Raw genomic sequence first — 22,500 nt, 5'->3', positions numbered from 1 at the left:
AAAATAAAACAAAATAAAATAAATATACTTTAAAAGGACACATATGGGACTGGATTACAAACTATTGATATCTTTAGAACTGGTAGCAAGATCAAATCTGGTTAGAAATGGTCAATCCAGTAGCAAAATATAACATGTATAGACAATGAAAAGCAGCCAAGCTAAATAGAGGGACAAGACATGCTATACAGCACAATTTAAAATCTTCTCTCAAAAGTCACAACAAATCAAAAATTCAGCTGTGTAAATTAAGCTTGGAGTAAGCAGGATACCAAGAAAACCAGAAAATGTTACGCTCTCACTAGAAAGAAAAATCTGTCAAATGAAAAAGCATAGTAATAGTAACCTTTCATAAATGATCACTACAGAGACTAATTGAGTTACTATTCCACCAGCAAGCATCAAGTATGAGACATAGCGTCAAGCTTCAAGACTTGATCATATGTCAGTAAACTGGAGAACAAACATGTACAGATGAAGTGGAAGCAATAAGCAATAAGGAAGTGATCATCAAGGTAAGAGTTGATTGGGATGATCATCACCCATTGCTCTATTCGATACTTAAAGATACTGCAAGATTTACTCACAAATATACTGTGCTTTATTTGGTAAAAGGTGATTTGAGCTACAAACACAGTACATCTTCACTTTTAAAACAAGACAAAGTAAAGTCTAGCAACACCTGTCGCAACATTGATGATAGAACGACTATGAGAGGGAAAACTGAGAAGAGAACATAAGGAAACAAAAGACGAAAACTACCTTCCCAGGGCATCCAAAACAGCAATATACGGTGAAAGTAGAAGGTATACAAAAAGGGATGATGCTCCAGGGCAACTCAGGGAGAATGAGTTACTAGAAAAGAAGTAAATGGAAAGATCAGTAGGAGGCGGTTGTGATGATTTTTTTGACTCGGGTTGCGATGAATTAACAATCGGGATAATACAGAGAATGGGAAGGGACTCCAAATGTGGCAAGGGCTTACAAAGTTTTTCGAGAATAAAACGCAGGGACAGGAGAAGCTCCTTAAAGACTAAGGAGGAGGTTCGCGGAGCCAGGATCTAAACGGGAGACAAACGACAAGATTTTTGACTGATTTGAATCAGGACATATGTAAGGTAGGCCCCACGAGGTCATGACATAAGATAATCAAACAAGGTCGGATTTATTTGTTGGGCGAGGAGATGACTTTATGGAAAAGAAGGGCTTTAATTTTGACTGCATGTACGGCAGGATTGATATCAACTGTAGGCGTTGGCGGACTGATGTATGTACGATGTTGACAATAATTTATCAACTGATGTAAATGCCATTCCTAAAATAGATGAAGCCTTGTAAATGTGTTAAGTGAATCTGCCAGCTAAGAATCTGTTCATTAATAGCTGTGAGTAAATGAAAAAAGCCTGATACAAAAAGGAGAAAATTACAAAAGTTTTTAACCTATTGTATTCAACAACAAACATAACTGATTATGCTATCATGAAAGAAGGATATAGTATGTGTGAAGAACCCAAAGGTTAATTGAACTAATGGAGACAGAGGAGATATCTAATAAATGGTATATGGACATATATCAGAAAGTTTCCTATTAATCCAACCACAATTGTTAGACAATTGAAAGAATAATTCAAGGAAAATAATATTATTATAAAGATTGACCAATTGAGAACCCAATTTTTTTCCTTTAGTGAGAAAAATGTACCAAGAATAATTGAAGGCAGAAAAACAAGGTTGATATATTTGATGTTGACTGACTACTCTCAGACCCGTGAACAACAGGTTGAGGGTAGAACAACAAAGTCACTCTATACAAATCACTAAACGAGGAAGACCTATTCAGAAAAGAATAACTATATTGGCTAGGACTACAGAGGTTTGGTACACAGTGACTTATGATTTGATTGAAAAGACTGAATATAAAACAACAATAATGGTCCTATTAGATCAGAGTCTTTGACTGTTTTTGACTAGAGCTTCATAAAACCAAAAGGAACGATATTGATAGATGTTCAGGGTCTTTGATGATGAAACATAAAGTAAAATTGTATAACACAGCAATATAGTCCTCCTCATAAGTTTGAACAGGGTTAGGTGGAAAAATGGTCAGGGCACAGGGTAACCATTATCTGGCCACTGAACGTACTAATGGGCATGCTTACGGCTTTTCCTAGAGAGATATGGTAGTTTTTGCCAAGCCAACAACAGGCTGACGCCAGTTTTCAGGGAGCTTTGTGGACGTATTTTTCTGGATTTGGCAGGGAACTGAAAATATGCTATATAGTTTTATAGAATATTTATACTCCATATAAGACATTCTTATAACATCTTTGATATGCGGTTTAAGCAAAGATAGACTTAATTCAGATTAGACGATAGGTAATGTCTAAAGGGTTTTTCTCTTCAGTTTATTTAGGATAGATATGCTGGGAATGAGTTTCTATTTAAGCTTGATTTGATAGCATGCACCCCAGGTTCATTGATTGTGTAATATTGGACAGGTATTGTACAGGTCTGTTATGTGACACATTGAACAGGTGAGCACAACAGATAATTTGCTGCGAAGAGAAAGGAAACTTTTTTGGCTATGATGACTAAATGAAGCATGCTTGAATCAGAGAGGCTATGATGAAAGAACACAAAGAGAAGAACAAGTCCTTAGTCAAAATAAAGAGTACAGCCGAGCCATATGAAGATTAAGAATGGTGAATGATAGAGAACTAATGATAACAATATATAGTAGAGGATGATAACTATAAAAAAATGATATAATAGGTAAACTTAGCAAAAATTATGAGGAATATATAGCTTATAACAGTGATACAAAAAGAAAGACCAAATTTTGCCTGATTTGAAATACAAATCTGAGCTTTTGTACTGCATAGTAAAAACATAGAAATACAGTAGTAAAATTTATGGACAGACCAGGCACACAGATTTGTGGTTTATGTTGTGAATTATACAACTTTATGTAGCTGGTTTTTGGTTTAACAAGCAACTGAATGGTTGCAGTTTTCTTTTTCAGGCAGAAAATGAAATGTAGAACACGAAATATGGTATACCATGTGAGGTGAGATTTCGGCTGACCAATATACAACATTTTTATGTGGTATGATTTGAAACAGAATAATACAACACTGGTTAGAAACATCTAACATTTTAAGCACACACAGACATATACAATGGAGAATCTCCACATTATTGGAGATATCAAGGAACACACGCATGTGAAACTAGAAATTAGATGGGAGAACACTAACGCGAAACTTAGAGATAAAATATTACAAAATGATTATTCACAAATCAAGACATATATTAATTGAGGTAGGTTGTATCGCATTTTAAAAACCTGGCAAAAAAAAAGGCGCTGGTACAAAAACAGGGTGATGTTGAACTTTGATTGGTAAATTGTTGTGTTGTTTTGAGTTTGTTACTCTCTGAAAGGTGGTTGTTGTACCCGCTCCCGCTGCCATTTGGATTTTATTGTTTTATTAAAGAAGAAGATTTTTTCATAGCAGTGTCTTGCCATTCATTTTGTGTTTTTGCTGCAATAGTAATAGTAACTGCACTTTAAATGCACACAGATGGAATTAGATTGAATAACACTTCCCTGATTTCTTTGGTACTGGTCAATCCAGTAGCAGTGTGTAGCAGGAAAATGCAATACAAAGCAGCCCAGTTAAACAGACTAGCAACTAAATCTCTAATTTATAATCCATCATTTTCTGCTTTGTGTCATGATTCATCTCCTTGCCATAATTGCAAGATGTGACCATGTTCCAGATGGGAAGAGTTTTGGAAGTGGCCAAACACTTCAGGAATAAGCTCTGGAATTGCAGTCTATGCCCCCCCCCATCTCAGGGGAAAGGTTGTGATGAGGAGTGACTACAATTCCTCCTCATGTAAGAGTTCAAGGAAATTGCAATTCCTCTCAAACAAGCACACCAACCCACCTATGATTCACATTATAGTCAAGACAGGTTTGCGGAATGGCACACCCATATTCAAAGTACTGTAGGCCTGCCAGGCGTTCCTCTCTGTGGGAAGAATAAAGATGACTTGCTGAAGTTTCAAGTAGTTTATTCAGTTAAGTACAAAGGCAGGTGAATGTTCTTGTACTAATTATACAGACCTGCAAATTATTATGTGATTTTTCAGCTCCATTGATAACAACAGAGTGCTAAGAGATACAAAAAAAGAGATGCCCCTTTCTAATGCTGGGACATCAAGTATGGCTTTTCCAAGATTTTTCCCAGCAGGTGACTCAAAAGAGAAGGGCTTTTATGAGTATCAGGATTTATTTTTTATGAGTATCATGCTTTAAAAATAACATCATTAAGTTCTTCAGTGACCTGTGCACATAAGCATTAAAATTTAATAACAAAGATTACACTTTTGATGACCGTAAAGGAGGACTGCCATTACTACAAGCACATTTGTTATTACTCTCAGTAGAAAAGGAAGCAGTCAGACAAACAACAGAGATAATGGATTCTGACATGTACCACCCCCTTCATGTTCATGTAAGGGTGCCAGCAAGTTGAGGAAAATACACAACAGTTTCAAAAGAGTGTAAGCAACAGTCAAGAAGCAAATGGGGGCCAAACCAGTGCTGATTCTGTGCAACCACATTCCCCCAAGCACCATATTAGAAAACAATCAGTTAAACAGCCTGCAAGAGCTTTGTTTTTACGGAACAGTGTAGATGTTGCCACTCATTTTGCCCCTTTACAAAATCTGGAGGATAACTGCAGTGACCAGCAAACTTGGAAAGATCTGGATGATGAGACAGAGATCTCTAACAACGTAGAAACAGAGCACCTTGTTACAAAGCTTATGGATGAGTCTCTTCAAAGAAGGTCTAGTTCTCAAGAGAAAAAGAGTGCCATTTAAAACTTCTTGAGAAAAGCTAAGAAAAGAAAAACTACTAAAGGGGCAATAACAATTCTATATATTAGGGCATTGAATACTGACTGCAAATTTCCTTCTACTAAAGTTCTTATGGTTATGTACACCATCATGGTTGGGGGTGGTCTAGGGTAGAGTGACATATTTCCTCAAAAGAAAGAATTGAGACTTGGTGCATAAGCTCCTCCCTAATTTTGGCTCCCTATAAAGTGTGTTTTGTAACTAACACTATTTGTTCTTGTTTATGGACATACTATTAATGATTTAATCTTGTCTCGCTACAAATGTTTGTGGCATAAATAATAAAATTTAAAGAAATATTGTTAATAGTTGGTTAAGAAGTAAAGCAGCAGATGCTGTACTTTTTCAGGAGTGAAGCAGCATGCTATATTGCTCAAAGGCTTCTCTAAGTTTAACTGTTTTTATAACTCACATAGTGAAGAAAAAGCAGGAGCTGCTATCATGTATAAAAAAATATTTGGGATCTGCTTTTAATAACCAGAAGAAGACTGGTGAGGGCAGGGAACTGTGGGTGACACTAGACACTGGGCACTTTCTTCTTACAATAGCCAACATACATGGTCCTAATCTGGATTGTCCACCTGTCTTCCATGACCTTTTCAATTCTTTAGAAACTAGGCAATGCATAAGTTCATATGTGTTTGTTGGAGGGGATTTTAGTGTCACTTTAGATTCTGTTAGAGACAGAGTATTTCCATTTACTGAGTGGCAGATGAGGGCCCAAAAGTCAATTTAGAAGTACATGGTGTTCTTGGGTTTAAAGGATATTTGGCATCTGCTATACCCAGAAGAGCATGTTTTTTTTTTTCATTTATAGCATTCATTCATTGCAGGTTAGCAAACTGGGTATTTGATTGGTCTCGACATATCATATACTGAGTATAGATCAAGGAAAAGTCATGCCAACTTTATAGTCAGAACATTTGACAATTTTGTGTCAGATTAGGGGCCAACAGCAGGAAGGGTAACCAAGATGCTGGAATATTGACCTCCCTCATTCTGTTGGATTCTCATTTAATAGACTTTATTAAGAGTGGGGTTCTGCCAAATTTGGAACATAATCCACTAGGATCCTTCCCTATAAGTACCTGGTGAGAAACCTTTAAATTAGAGTTGATATCTTTATGTACAGCAGTGAAAGCACAGAAGTTAATGAACAAAGATATACAGTTTAGAAAATAAGAACAACAATTACAACTAACTCTTCATGAGTGTATAAAGGCATGGTTTAGGAATCCAGACTACCTATGGTAATATGAGGGGCTTTGTAAGCAATGCTGTATTATAAAGCAGGACAAGGCCCAGCTTTATATAAAGACTTCAGATGTGTCCTAGGATCTAGTACTATATCTACAAGGTCATTAGCCATCCTAGTACAGCAAAGGAGACTTCAGTGCTTGATTACTGAGTTACTAAATTCTGCAACTGGGTAATTAGTGACTACCTCTAAAGATATAGTGGAAGAGTTTGCAGCATTCCCTAAAACTTATAAAGTAAATGAAATAAAGACTCATCTGATATAACTATAGCACTACAAAACATTTTACATCAGCTAAAATTCCTCATATTTCTCCCTCTTAAGCTAAGCAATTTGCCAATGAATTGACCTCTGGTGAAATCCATGTGGCAATATGCTAGCCATCCTCTGGAATGGCTTCAAGCCTTTTGCTCTCAGCCTTCACTAGTAGTCTTTAGCTAATAATTGCCATTCTTACAGAGTTATCTTACAAAGAGGGATTGGGCAAGGATGCCCCCTTTTCCCTTTTCTTTTCCTTCTAGATATAGAGTCCTTAAATTGGCTCCTTAACTCTCCAGAGGTATTAGAAGGGTAGGGCATATTTGGAGTAAAAGCAAATGCCCTTTTCTTTGCAGATGACTGTATATTCCTGTTTCAAAACCCCAAAACAGATATTTATACAGTCTTAGACATTGTACAGCAGTTTCTCCACCTCTCCAGCCTCAGACTGAACCTAAACAAATCTGAAGTCTTTGCAGTAAGTATATTGGCAAAAACTTTCCAGTGTCTGAATAACTCTCTTACTTCTAGATGGTGTAATTCTCCCCTCAGATACTTAAGTGTCTACCTTCACCCAAATCTGGGTCAAATAGCAAAATACAATCTGGAACCCTTACATATAAAGGTATTCTGATGGGTCCATGTATGATATAAATTATGACTTCCAATGAAGTGGAGGATTGACCATAACAAAATTTTGCTGAGCAGCAAGTGTATTACCTTTATCGATATATTTCAGGCCTTCATAGAAGTCACATACATGAGGTCATTACCATCCTACCTCATCAATATGTCTGGAACAATGGCAGGTTCAGGATAAAACCATGGACAGCTAAACTGCCACAGAAATTCCTGGCACTTGGGATTCCAGAATGGACCATGTGTTTGTGTATATGTGTGTGTGTGTGTGTGTGTGTGTGTGTGTGTGTGTGTGTGTGTGTGTGTGTGTGTGTGTGTGTGCAAATACAGGATGGGGGTTTTGGCCATACACTTATTAATCACAACAGAGATGCTGTCTGTCTGGACATGTATTGAGAGTAATATCTTAAGGGCAGATTCTCCTTGGGCAGTTGTTTGGTATTCAAAAAGCCTACCTAAATAATTACAGTAATGGCTTTACCTCTCATTGACATGGACATCCCTCTGGTTCCTGATAAATATATTCCAGCTTCATCCCTTTGGATTCCCAAGATATCATTCTAGGACAACCCCTTTTTACCAATTGAAGGCCAGCTAACTCAGATAGGAGACTGGGGCAACCATATATGCTGACTTGATGATTTCACCCAGATAGTCAGGGGGAAGTACTCTTTGCATCTTTTAAACATCTTCTGCAAAAATGGGGCATTTATCTCCAACATCAATTGAAATATTTATGTATTAGGTATGCAGTGATATGATATTCCCTACACTCAGAACTGAGATTTCCTGCCCATTTGATATTCTTATTAAATGGAATCAAACCTTCTGTAGATGGATCCGTCCCCTCTCTAAGAATATCTAACCTGATGGCTTTCATCTGCAAGCAATGTATTATCCGGGCTACTCAAACCTTGCAAACCAATATTTGGACCTTGGATCCCCAGTGTGACACTGAACTTTATTTTACTGATTTATTGCATTTGTTTACTGGGAAAGTCCACTGGGCCAGAAATAAGCCCATTTTCAGGTAGAGGTAGCACATTAAATAAAGTAATAACTGCATAGAATAATTATAGGTTCATAGGTTCATAGGTTCATACTAGGCTATCTGCCCTATGGCATTTATAAGCCTAGCCAGAGTATGTTTGGCTTTAGCCACCCATTTTAAATTAATTTTGCTATGCCCTTTTTCGAGGTTAGTATACTGTGCCTCTGTCTAACAGTGACACAGAAGAGATACCCGGGGTAAACCTATGATCTCCCATCCACTCATCAAGATTCCTCTTGAATAGAGTCAATGAGGGACTCTGCCTAACCTGGACTGGGATTATATTCCAGAGTGAAGGAAGCCTCTGGGTTATGAATCTGTCCCTCCAGCATGTCCTATTTATTTCAGTGCTGAGGTTCAAGTCTCTCGAGCGTGTAGCTCGATGGGATTTGGATTTTTTGAGGTGCAGCATGTCTCTTAATTCCGGGTTGGACATGGCTTTATACATCAGGCACAGGTCACCTCTGAGCAGGCGGTATGCCACTGAGTAGAGCTGGAGTTTCTTTAACCGGGCAGCATATGGCATCTGTTTGAGCCCTTTGATCCTCTTGGAGAGGTACTTTTGGGGTCTTTCCAGTTGCTGCAGGTGTTTGGTAAAGTACATCCCAAAAGGGGCATTGTACTCGATTATGGGCCTGATGAGGGATGAGTAAAGAGGAACAATGACCTTCCCTAATCTAGATGTGAATCCCTTCATGATTAGGTGGGCTATATAAAATGTTTTTCTAACCACTTTGGCCACGTGGTTGTCAAATGAGAGATTACTATCAACTTGGGTCCCCAGGTCCCTAATTACTTCTTCTGTACTTAATGGATTACCACCTATGTGGTAATTTATGGGCACTTTGTTTTTGCCAAAGGGGATGACTATACACTTTTTGGTGTTTAGCTTGAGCCCATGGCTCTGGCACCAGTTGTCTGTTTCTATGAGGCCCTTATGGAGGATGCTTGTGTCGGCTGGAGAGTCGATTATGGCACCCAGTTTGCAGTCATCTTTGAACTTGGTCAGCCACAGTCCTTCTGTGTTGGCCTGTACCTCCGAGAAATATATACCGAACAAGAGAGGTCCCAGGACTGAGCCCTGTGGGACACCACTTGTAACTGGTTTGGCGTCTGACATGGCTCCAGCAATTCTAACCATGTGGGTTCTGTCCTTGAGCTGGTTTGCAACCCATCTAATGACATAGGGGTTTATATTTAAACTGGTGAGCTTATCTATAATGCCCGAGTGGGGTATTGTATCAAAGGCTTTTGCGAGGTCCAGGTAGGCTGTGTGGACCACCTTCCCTTCGTCAATGGCCTTGGTGACTGTTTCAAAGAAGTCAACCAGGTTTAAGAGGCAGGATCTGCCCTTAACAAAGCCGAACTGGGTAGGATCCAATGCCTGTAGGCCCCCAATATCTTTATTTATGAGGTCCATGATGATCCTTTCCATAGCTTTGCAGACCAAGCTAGTCAGGCTTATGGGGTGATAGTTTCCAGGGTCCGTTGAGGCACCACCTTTGTGGAGAGGAACCACTGTTGCTGTACGCCACTCTTTGGGTACATATCCTGTAGTAAGGCTGAGATTGAACAGTAGTTTTATGTTTGGGTTTAGCTCTTCTTGGAGTTCATGTAGGACGCAGCCCGGGACACCGTCTGGTCTCATTGATGCTGTGTTTTTTGCTTTGGAGAGGAAGGCTCTTACCTGAGCATCTGTGATGTCAGGGGGGCAGCACTCTGCTGGGATAGATATTTGCCCTTTTGGTGGGGAGGGGGGGAGAAGTTTGCACTGAACCTGTCAGCTAGGATGTTGGCAATGTCTGTGGGTTTGGTGTATTTTTTGTCATTTTGGACTAATTCTGAGCATATCTGGGAATTCCCACCCAGGTTCCTAACATAACTAAAGAAGGCCTTGTGATTATCCTTAGTGTCCTGTGCAATTTTTCTCTCAAAGCTGGCCTTAGACGATTTTATGAGTGCCCTTAGTTTTTTGCTAATACTGATCAGAGATGCCTTCCCTTTTTGGGATTTTGCTCTATCATGTAGTAGCTTCCTCCTTCTATTGTATAGTTTGCTTATGGCTGGGGTCCACCAGACAGGATGTCTGCCTTTGGAGGATTGGGTCTTGGTTTTATTTGGGATTGCATGATCCATGCATTCCTGAAGGCGTTCATAGAATGCATTTATAAAGGATTCTGCGGTCTGGGCCGTATTTTCCACAGGCCCGGGGGCATTAAAGAATTCCACCTCAGTTTTGAGGAGTGTGAAATTTGCTTTAGAGAAGTTTTTCACTGTGGTTTTCTGGACAGCGGGTGGGGTCGGGTTGTGAATATCCAGTGAGATCAGTTTATGGTCTGATCTTACCAGTGAGGGATACACTTCTGGTCTAGATCATAGAGTCCCCATGTTGGTGATGATCAGGTCCAGTATGTTTTCCCCTCTTGTGGGAGTGGTAACAAGTTGTTCCATAGCATATGAGTTTATGAATTCTAGGAACCTTTGGGCAAGGGTGTTGGAGCTAGAGTAATGCTCCCAGACTATGTTTGGGTAGTTGAAGTCGCCCAATATAATGGTGTTTGGAGAGACCTATATATTTTCCAGTGTTCTCAGGAAGGCCGAGTAGGGTTCCTGGGTTTGGGAGGGTGGTCTGTAGCAGGCTATAAACTGGAAGGCAGTTTTCCCACTGTTAGTTGCACATGGATAGTCTCTGATGCTTCATGCTTTGCCACCAACCTGGAGGTGTGGGTATCTTTGATGAATATCGATACTCCCCCTCCTTTTGTGGTTCGGTCAAAGTTTTGGGGCCGAAAAGCATGGTATGAGGTATAACCTGGTAGTGTTGGGGTGCTGTCGGGAGCCCTGAACCAGGTTTCTGTTACTGCACAGATATCGATGTTCTCCATGCTAAGGAAGGTAATAACATTACATATATTGATATTAACAGTGAAGAATTGTCTGAAATCATGGTACTAGTATAGGAATAGAAGCTTTAGATAATAGGTAAGATTATTAGCAGAGAGAGGAAATTAGCTTAAAGGGAAAATAAGGAGGCAGAAGGCTTAAAGTAGGGTTAATACAGGCTAATGTGACAGCAGAAGGAGTTGATGTGATAGAGAGAAGGAGAACATGGACTAGTTGTAGATTGAAGAGGAGTAGGATCTTGGGGGTCAAGTTTTAGAGTTGTAAGTAGTGGTGCAGGTGCATACCCAATTTGAGGAGAGATGAAGTTTAAGGGATTTTTTAAAAGCAGTGGGATTACTGATAGTTCTGAGTGAAGGAGTGAGATTATTCCATAGCCTGGAGACAGTAAAAGACTATAGCATTTGGCTGGCTGAGAGCTTAGGTTTATCAGTCTTTAATAACATTTTGTTTTCTGACCATAGGTGTTGATTAGGATGGTATATGATCAGAATGTGGGAGAGGGATGAGCAGGCTGCACGATAGTAAATAAGTGTATGGGCAGTAGTTATTTGTAGGTATGTGAGGTAATGGAGGAATTCCAGCCAGTTTAGCTGATGTAGTGTGGAACAGTGGTGGGTGGAGAATTTAGCATTTGTAACAAATTTGGCAACTTTGTTGTAGCATGAGTTGAGTTTAGTTTTCAGAGAGGACTGACTATTGGTGAGGATGGGTGCGCCATATAAGAGAGATGAAAGCAGGAATGATGAGGCAAGAGCCTTTTTTGCAGAAAAGCTAAGAAAGTAGTTGTGCCTATAAAGGACTCCTAGTTTTTTATGTTTTTTTATGTTGTTATGAATATGAAGGTCAAAGGTTAGGTTGTTGTCAATGATGACATCGAGTAATATGGTAATGGGAACAACTTCAATTACAGTATTATTCTGGGAAGGAAAAAAGAATTCAGACTTGCCAACTGGGCTGGATTTTTTCGGGGTAAATAATAAGAGTTTAGTTTTGTTGAGGTTAACGGCAAGATGGTTCTGTGACATCCAGAATTCAGTTGAGGTGAATGCTTTTTGGGAACATTGCTGTAGTATAGAGGCAGATTTAGAAGAGCAGATAATAGTAGAATTGTCTGCATATTGGATTACAGTACTGTGGGTAAGAGATGTGTGGAAGTCATTGATGAATATACTAAATAAAAGGGGACCCAGTATGGAACCCTGGGGTACCCCAGTATTGGTGTTGGTAAAAGACGAGGAGCAGTGTTGCCAAACAGTAGATTGTTGCCTAAGACTATGATAGCTGTGAAACCAATGAAGAGTGGGGGGAGATATGCCAAGGTTGGAGAGATTAGTAAGCAGAAGGTAGTGGGAAATTGTGTCAAATGCTTTTGATAGATCAAGAAAGAGTGCAGAGACTATGGATCCAGCATCCCGAGCTCAATTTACTGTGTGCAGGAAGGAAATCTGGGTGGTATTGGTGCTATATCCTGCCCTAAAGCCATGTTGAGTGGAAGAAAGGAGGTGGTGTTTAACTAGGTGACTAGGGAGCTGAGTGTGAATGCATTTCTCAAGTATTTTTGAGATGGGGGAGAGAATGGTGATAGGCCGGAAGTTAGAGATGTCAGAGTTGTTGCCACATTTGTGAAGTGGGAGAACTTATGCCTTTTTCCAGATATCAGGTTTACATGATTCCTGAATGGACCTATTGAGGAGAATGCTGATGGGATAAGCCATGGAGGTGGCTGATATTTGTAATAATTCTGCTGGTAGGTTATCTGGGGCATTGGTGCATGCTTTTAGTTTATGAAATAGTTTTTGTATGGTAGAGGTAGGTATGGGAGAGACTGAGAAAGTGGGTGATGTAGTCGTTGGGGTATGTAGTATTGTAGGGCTTGGTTGGACTGTGTTGATGGGTGGGAAGGTAGTTGTAAGCTTAGCAATAGTGTCAATGAAATAAGAGTTAAAGAGAGAGGCTAACTCACAGAGTTCATAGGTTCATAGGGTGTTTTTTTCTGGATTTGGGCATGGATTATGGGACATTCCAGGATGGAGCAAGGAGTTGATTGCTCCCCAAAATTTCTTGGGGTTGTGATTATGTTGGTTTTGGAGGGTTAAGAAGTATTCTTTTTTTGTTTTTAAGTACTAACTGTTTGGCCTGCTCGCAAAGTTGTTTATATTGCATGAGGTTGGGAAGAGTTTTGTTTTTTAGCCAGGCTTTCCAGGCTTTGTCTGTAGGGGACATCATTTGGTTTGTGGACTTGGCAAGACAATTAGCATGTTTTGTCTTAACTCTTTTTAGCCGGAGAGGGGCAAGTTGATTTAGGATACTAAGAAATGTAGAAGTGAAGAATTCCACTGCTTCATTAAGAGGGAGAGATTTTAATGTATTCCAGTTAGTTTTGTGCAAAATATCATTAAATGTATCTGGGGAGAATTGGGACAAATTTTGGGTATATCTATATTGGTACATGTTTGGTAAAGTGGTGGGCTTACATATTATGAATGCTGGAGAGTGTTCACTTATACTCTCTGCAAAAGTACCAGAGATGGAAATCTTATCAGGGTCAGAAACCATGATCAAATCCAGGACTGAACCTTTCATATTCCTAATGTCAGGTCTGGTAATATCTGAAATAAGCTGTGTATAGATGTGAAGGTTGATGTCAGAGGAGAGGTTGTTATCGGACATGTCTAACCAGTTAATATTAACATTGCCTAGGATGATTGTTTCATTTTTTTATGTTCTTAGTTGTCTTGGCAAGAATGTCTTCGAGAATGGCTTGTACTTTACAAAACCCTGATCAGTTTGAGGCAATGGCCCTATACCTTTGAGAAGTCTGTTATTTTGGATGGAAGGGTATTGGCTAGGAGCAGAGGAAGGTCAGGACATTTTGACTTCTGTTAGAAGGTACTCCTTTTGTCAGGAGAATCTAAATTTAATACATACATTTTGGCTATGATTGCCAGTTCAGAAGCTTTGGAAAACATTAAGGGCCATTGCTGAAAATATATTAGGTTTCAGATGGGATTAACAGCCTACATTTTGGCTTTCCTTAATAGCTTAATATTTTAGCAAACATAATCAAGCATACAAGCTGTGGTTCTGGCAAACATCTTAAACTGTTAGGATATATATAGCCAGTGAATGGCACACCCCAGACAGGTTTATTGAAAGAGACTAACACTGATGGCGATACATGGTATGGACTAAGGGTTAATTTTTATATATAGACTATTGGGTTGGGGCCCCCTCGCAAACAACTAAAAGAATCACTGCTTGGTGGCGGACGTTAGTACAACTGCGTGTCTTTAATTGTTGAGTGCTATTATCAACTCAAAAACACTTGCTCTTACTCAGCCCTTTTTTCTTCCCTTTTCTTTAATGATATTGCTTTCATTTATCATTCCTGCCTCCAATTCAGGCAATTCATGTTGGTTACTTACACTTTCTTCTATACTTGTTTCTTTTCTTTCACACCTTAATTTTATACAAGACACAGCAACTGCTGCTCGGGTGATTTATTAATGCTTTCTCAGACATATGGATCAGTAGTCCTTCAATATGGGTTTATCTTAACATTGCCTTTAGTAGCTAGTATTCTCAAAGCTCTACACAGTTTAGTGTCTACAAGGACAGGGTTTCCATGCATCCCATAGGACTACATGTGAGGGTGGCATATGCTGATCTGCTCTTGCATGGCGCCTCTGTGCATACAGTACCAGTCCACTACTTCTTTGTCACAGATGGCATGCTACGTTAGGTGTGGATGGATGTCTGCTCATATTTAAGAAAAGTGATTTGGGAAAAGCATGTGATTGCTAACGAAAGGATTCAGAACGGTAAGTCTGTTTTAGAAAAGAGTGGCAGCAATCCTTACAGCATAGCAGGCAGGAACTTTTGGCATGGCGCCTTTGCTTGTCATATATACAGGCATAGTCAGCTCATTTCTAATACTCCTGGTTTTTTGGGTGCGCACTCAGAACAGTTGTTGGACATAAAAATACTTCAGTGGTTTCTCTACTTACATAACGTATCTGGTTTCCTCTGTTTTATATAAACTGCTTCTTGTATCTGAAGATGTCACTTTAGTTGATGAAAGCATGTATTCAATCTTTGCACTTTTGCTTTGTGAGTACAGTTTTTATTACCTTCACAATTTGAGTGTATGACTGAAATTGTTGGATCAAAATAATGCATTTAATGCATAAATGCATGCAATAATAAGACAAAATGTAAAAACATTCTGCTATGACTTCCTTAATAAAATCATGCATGCTTTCATATATGAATCTGAAGCCATCATAAAGAAATATAATGTTACCTCTCAGTTGGCTCCAATCAGTTAAATCTCTTTTGTTAAACCATGAGCTCCACTTATTTAACTTAGCCCTGGGTGAATATAACTTTAACCCCTTTCTTCTTAGATCTAGAGTGTGTGGTGGTCTTTAAAGACATAAGTTGGACAAGGAAATCATCATGTAGTGCCCTGCAAACACTGTGTTATCTGACCATGTAGCTCCATGTAAACACTATGTTATCTGACCATGTAGTGTCCTGTAAACACTGTGTTATCTGACCATGTAGTGCCCAGTAAACACTGTGTTATCTGACCATGTGTATATGCTTTGGAAAGCAATCACACCATTTATAACCTTTAACTGGACACTCTCATTACTCTTGTAGTTATTTGTCTCTTTTGTATTTTCAAATAGGATTACATTCAGCCTCCATTCTATGTTCCATATAGCAGTCAAATATTCTGTAAGACTGGTCTGATTGTGGTTCTAAAAGGGGGATCATGATTTCTGAGTTCCTAGTTGTCACAAAATGGAGCAGTGAACCTGTCTTCCTTTTTGGTTGTGTACATGTTTTTTTTCTGTAGCTAATAGGTAGAACAAACCTGAGCACCTTTTTTTTTACTCACACGCCTAAGTCACAATACATATTAAGCTTAAAGGTCATACAAACCCATATGTAAAAGGAAGAGAAAAGTATGTTATTTCTTTCAGTGTCATTCAAGCTGACTAAGCTAAATTTACTTCCTGGCCACAGGGCTTCCTGAATTTTAAAATGATTAACTTTGACAAAAAACCCCACAAATAATATTTAAATTATTTCCATAACTCATGCCGTGGATACGTATGCTCAAAAAAAAAGATCTGCAGTATACATTCTGCATAGCAAGGGCCTGGTAAATATTCATGTGATACCCGTTGATTCTGACTGTTCCACAGACTTTGTACTTACCTTTTTAATTTACTATTGACTCTTGATTTTCGAGTTCCAGCACTATATCTGAGGGCATAAACTAGAATCTGGTTCTCACATACATGAATTTCTCATCCTTTTATGAACCTGCTTATTGTTTCAGAACACAGGTCGCTTCTCTGTTTTGATGATTATTTTGTGTCAGACTCTGTTTATTCATACTCTGCAAGTAATTCCTTTCTGCATCATGACCTGTGAAGGATGTGGAATCAGGTCTTTGTTACATGACACAAACTTAACCATAACAAAGCCACATGTATGATTTGGTACTTCAAAATGACTAAAATGGCCACATGTATGATTTGGTACTTCAAAAAGATTGAAATGTTCTCCAATGACAAGTTAATTGACCTTCCGAAATATAGTATGACTTCCCCTTTTAATATCTTTTACTATTATTACCTATAAATGTCAATAAACTTTTTAGCATGATATATTTCTTTACAGGGTAGTGGTAAAGAACCTGCTATATAAAATCACCTACCTAACAACAGAATCAGGAATTATGGAACAGCCTTACAAGATTTCTGCAAATATATAGAGCTGAGTATATTTTTCTGTATTTTCTGTATTATAGAGCTAAATTGTTGCTTATATATCTGTTGTCTTAGTGTTCTGCAAATATACAGAGATCAGTATATATTTTTTGGGTTTTATAATTTGCACTCTGATTCCTCACATCTCTGTTGAAATCCCCCCCCCCCCCATTGTGGTTTCTGTTGCTTCTGTGTTGTTAACTCAAGGTTCCCTTAATTTGAACTGTTAATAGCAGCAGTCTGCATTTAAAGTGGAACAGCCTTACAAGATTTCTGCAAATATATAGAGCTGAGTATATTTTTCTGTATTTTCTGTATTATAGAGCTAAATTGTTGCTTATATATCTGTTGTTTTAGTGTTCTGCAAATATACAGAGATCAGTATATATTTTTTGGGTTTTATAATTTGCACTCTGATTCCTCACATCTCTGTTGAAACTTTTTCCCACCCCCCCCCGTCCGTGTTCTGGTAGTAGTTTAAATTTGGTGGCTTTTGCAGTGCCCGCCCCACTGTAGATTTGATCTAGGACACTCACCCAGTCCCATCTCTTTACCGCATTCTACCTAATAAACCCTTTCTGCACTTGCTTTTAGTCCTTTTTAATTTAATCACATTTTTTCAAACTGTGTGTGGACTAATATTGCTACATACTCAAGTGTGCCAGCTTGCACTGCATGTGAATTGTTTTTACTACTGTTTTTTCTACTTTTCTGAAAATAAATAAATAAATAAAATTCTAAGCCTGTTTCTTACCTTTCCTGTAATTAGTGTTCCAGATACAGATTTGCTGTATCCAGGACTATTTGTAAGCTTCTGTGCCCCCAAGCATTTCTGTGTTGGAGGGAAGCCTTCTAGCTTATCTTTGGGAGTGGTAAGCACTAGGTAACCTGTCTACCACATAAGGAGTGGTTCTGGCTCAGAATTTGTAGTTATTGGCCTTTTGGGCGGTCTTCCATCTCTCTCAACTTTCTGATTTGAAGGCCTGCATTTGCACTTGTTTCTGTCCTGTAACTCCTGGGTCCATCTCATTTGCTCACTCAAAAAAAAAAAAAAAAACTGCTTTTACTGTATTTGTGTTTCTTCCTACTTTATTTTGCTTTTGCGTCATCTTAAAAGTACTCAATTGTATTTATTACTGCTTGGTGTAACTCATTCTAAGCCTTTTAGTTAAAGCACTTGGGCGTCAGACCAGTTGTTTTACATTAGGAAGGTTTGTGGTCTGCACTGTGGTGGCAGGACAGGTAGCTTACATCCTTCTAAATTGGGAACTGCTGATTGAGGGCTCAGTGTCTGTTATTCTAAAAGTGTATTAATTCTATTTTAAGCACTTGGGCCTCAGGCCAGTTATTTTACATTAAAAGGGTTCGTGGTCTGCACTCTTGTGGGAGGAGAGGCTGGACTCTGCCCTTCTAGCTGGGAATTTCTGGTTAAAGGCTTATAGTGCCTGCATATCTAAACTGCTTCTTATTGAAATTGGTACACCTTATTTGCTGTAGCATAGACTAGATCCAGGCCTGCTGAATCTAGCTTTGTTTGTATAACCTGAGCACTAATCCAGGCATTCTTTAAAGTATTCAATTGTATTTATTACTTCTTGGTAGTAACTTGATTAAAGTGTAGCTATCATTCTAAGTCTTTTGGATTAAGCACTTGGGCTTCAGACCAGTTGTTTTACATTAGGAAGGTTTGTGGCCTAGACTGTGATGGCAGGACAGGTAGCTTACATCCTTCTAAGTTGGGAATTGCTGATTGAGGGCTCAGTGTCTGTTATTCTAAAAGTGTATTAATTCTGGTTTAAGCACTTGGGCTTCACGCCAGTTGTTTTACATTAAGAAGGTTTGTGGTCTGCACTGTAGTGGCAGAACAGGTAGCTTGCATCCTTCTAAGTTAGGAACTGCTGAATGAGGGCTCATTGTCTGTTATTCTAAAAGTGTATTAATTCTGGTTTAAGCACTTGGGCTTCAGGCCAGTTATTTTACATTAAAAGGGTTCGTGGTCTGCACTCTTGTGGGAGGAGAGACTGGACTCTGCCCTTCTGAGCTGGGAATTTCTGGTTAAAGGCTTATAGTGCCTGCATATTTGAACTGCTTCTTACTGAAATTGGTACACCTTGTTTGCTGTAGCATAGACTAGATCCAGGCCTGCTGAATCTAGCTTTGTTTGTATAACTTGATCACTAATCCAGGCATTCTTTAAAGTATTCAATTGTATTTATTACTGCTTGGTAGTAACTTGATTAAAGTGTAGCTATCATTCTAAGTCTTTTGGATTAAGCACTTGGGCTTCAGACCAGTTGTTTTACATTAGGAAGGTTTGTGGCCTGCACTGTGGTGGCAGTACAGGTAGCTTACATCCTTCTAAGTTGTGAACTGCTGATTGAAGGGTCAGTGCCTGTTATTCTAAAAATGTATTAGTTCTGGTTTAAGCACTTGGGTTTCAGGCCAGTTATTTTACATTAAGAAGGTTTGTGGTCTGCACTCTTGTGGGAGGAGATGCTGGATTCTGCTCTTCTGAGCTGGGAATTTCTGGTTAAAGGCTTATAGTGCCTGCATATTTGAACTGTTTCTTAGAGAAATTCATACTCCTTGTTTGCTGTAGCATAGACTAGATCCAGGCCTGCTGAATCTAGCTTTATTTGTATGCTGCTTGTTTGTTTGCTTGTTATGTCATTGAAACGCTAATTCCACCTAAAATGCGGCTTTTCAGCGCTTCTGTGGATCCCTAGTAATATCTGCATTGCTTACTGTACTTATTTCCTTGTTTCACTTGAAAGAAAGTTACTGTTTGTCATTTTTGCATTTAAGTTACCTGAAACACATTGCATTTAAGTTACCTGGCTCTTGCTCACTAAAGCAATTATATAAGTCAGCACTAAAATATTAAAAGCACTACACCCCACAAACTCCCCTTGAGTACCTCGTTCCCCATTGGCCCTTTTTTTTCAATTATAAAGGAATTCCCAATACTATTCTAGCATGTCCAAAGGTCAGTTGTCAATCTCCTCTCTGGTCCAGCTGGTGAATCTGGGAATCTTGAGGCAATGTTACAACTGCCTCATGTACACAGACAACCTTCTCCTCCTCCCAACAAATTCCAACACATGTGAGAGATGCAACCATATAGCCATACTGGAGGCTAAGCTCTCTCAACTCAGTACTGGCAAAACCAGTCAGGAAGAGAAGGAAACCACACTCACTACAATTCCAGTCTCACATAGACCTACCACGACAGCAAACCAAACACATAAACACACAAAAACATACTCGGAGGCTCTAAATAAAAATCTGCCTAAGCAGCAGAGACCTCCAGAGCAGACACCCAAGCAACCGCTACCCCAAAACAAAACACATGCAACACATAGCTTACAAAGCCAGTGTGCCGAACAGTCACAGCCCTTAAGGCTAAACAACACACCTGATACACTTGTAATAGGTGACTCTATCGTCAGGCACACTGACATCCCACTCACCAGGCTGAACAAGGAGAAGGTCACTGTGAGCTGCCTGTTGAGTGCTACGATCCGTCACATAACACAAGCACTCAGGTCACTCCAAGGCAGGTACAAATATGACTCAGTCATTGTCCATGCTGGTGTGAATGACCTGAGACGTACCTCCCTGGACTACATGAAAAGAGACATAGAGGAGCTCTCTGAGCATGTAGCCCAGGCTGGTATGACCCTGACCTTGAGTAGCATCTTACCCTCACCAAGAATGATGCCACAATATGAACACAAGATGATCAATTTCAACAATTGGCTTAAGTATTGGTGTCATTCAAAGGGGATCCAATGCCTGTCAGCCGGGGATGACATGCTCGACAAGCCACGATGCTTCACTAGGGACGGCTTGCACCTGTCACCCTTGGGCTTTCGGATATTGGCAAAGGCTCTTGCTACCCCCATAGTGCCTTTTTTAGGCAAGGCTCAAAAGACAAACCCACCTCCATAGGTATCACAAGGGATACGAAACTAAGAGTAATGCTACTCAATGCCAGAAGTCTAAACCTCAAGATGCACGCACTCGAAACTCTCCTTAGCATGGAGAACATCGATATCTGTGCAGTAACAGAAACCTGGTTCAAGGCTCCAGAGAGCATCCCAGCACTACCAGGTTATACCTCATACCATGTTTTGGCCCCAAAACTTGGACCGTACCACAAAAGGAGGTGGGTATCAATATTCGTCAAAGATACCCACACCTCCAGGTTGGTGGCACAGCACGAAGCATCAGAGACTATCCATGTGCAACTAACAGTGGGTAATACTGCCTTCCAGTTTATAGCCTGCTACAGACCACCCTCCCAAACCCAGGAACCCCACTCGGCCTTCCTGAGAACACTGGAAAATATGAAGGTCTCTCCAAACACCATTATATTGGGCGACTTCAACTACCCAAACATAGACTGGGAGCATTACTCTAGCTCCAACACCCTAGCCCAAAGGTTCCTAGAATTTATAAACTCAAATGCTATGGAACAACTTGTTACCACTCCCACAAGAGGGGAAAACATACTGGACCTGATCATCACCAACATGGGGACTCTATGCTCCAGACCAGAAGTGTATCCCTCACTGGTAAGATCAGACCATAAACTAATCTCATTGGATATTCACATCCCGACTCCACTGCCTGCCCTGAAAACCACAGTGAAAAATTTCTCTAAAGCAAATTTCACACTCCTCAAAACCGAGGTGGAATCCTTCAAAGCCCCCGGGCCTGTGGAAAATACAGCCCAGACCGCAGAATCCTTTATAAACGCATTCTATGAACACCTTCAGGAATGCATGGATCATGCAATCCCAAATAAAACCAAGACCCAATCCTCCAAAGGCAGACGTCCTGTCTGGTGGACCACAGCCATAAACAAACTATACAATAGAAGAAGGAAACAACTACATGATAGAGCAAAATCCTAAAAAGGGAAGGCATCTCTAATCAGTATTAGCAAAAAACTAGGGGCACTCATAAAATCGTCTAAGGCCAGCTTCGAGAGAAAAATTGCACAGGACACTAAGGATAATCACAAGGCTTTCTTTAGTTATGTTAGGAACCTGGGTGGGAATTCCCAGATATGCTCAGAATTAGTCCAAAATGACAAAAAATACACTGAACCCACAGACATTGCCAACATCCTAGCTGACAGGTTCAGCGCAAACTTCTCCCCCCCCCTCCCCACCAAAAGGGCAAATATTTATCCTAGCAGAGTTTTGCCCCCCTGACATGTCAGATTCTCAGGTAAGAGCTGCCCTCTCCAAAGCAAAAAACACAGCATCAATGGGACCAGACGGTGTCCCAGGCTGCGTCCTACATGAACTCCAAGATGAGCTAAACCCAAACATAAAACTACTGTTCAATCTTAGCCTTACTACAGGATATGTACCCAAAGAGTGGCGTACAGCAACAGTGGTCCCTCTCCACAAAGGTGGTGCCTCGACGGATCCTGCAAACTATCGCCCCATAACCCTGACTAGCATAGTCTTCAAAGCTATGGAAAGGATCATCATGGACCTCATAAATAAAGATATTGGGGACCTACAGACACTGGATCCTACCCAGTTCAGCTTTGTTAAGGGCAGATCCTGCCTCTTAAACCTGTTTGATTTCTTTGAAACAGTCACCAAGGCCATTGATGAGGGGAAGGTGGTCCACATAGCCTACCTGGACCTCGCAAAAGC

This window comes from Protopterus annectens, chromosome 12.part0 (genome assembly GCF_019279795.1).
Source record: "Protopterus annectens isolate FY-2018-M chromosome 12.part0, PAN1.0, whole genome shotgun sequence".
In the NCBI taxonomy this organism is placed as follows: domain Eukaryota; kingdom Metazoa; phylum Chordata; order Ceratodontiformes; family Protopteridae; genus Protopterus; species Protopterus annectens.
The sequence above is the reverse complement of the archived record's forward strand: the minus strand, read 5'-3'. Positions refer to the sequence as shown.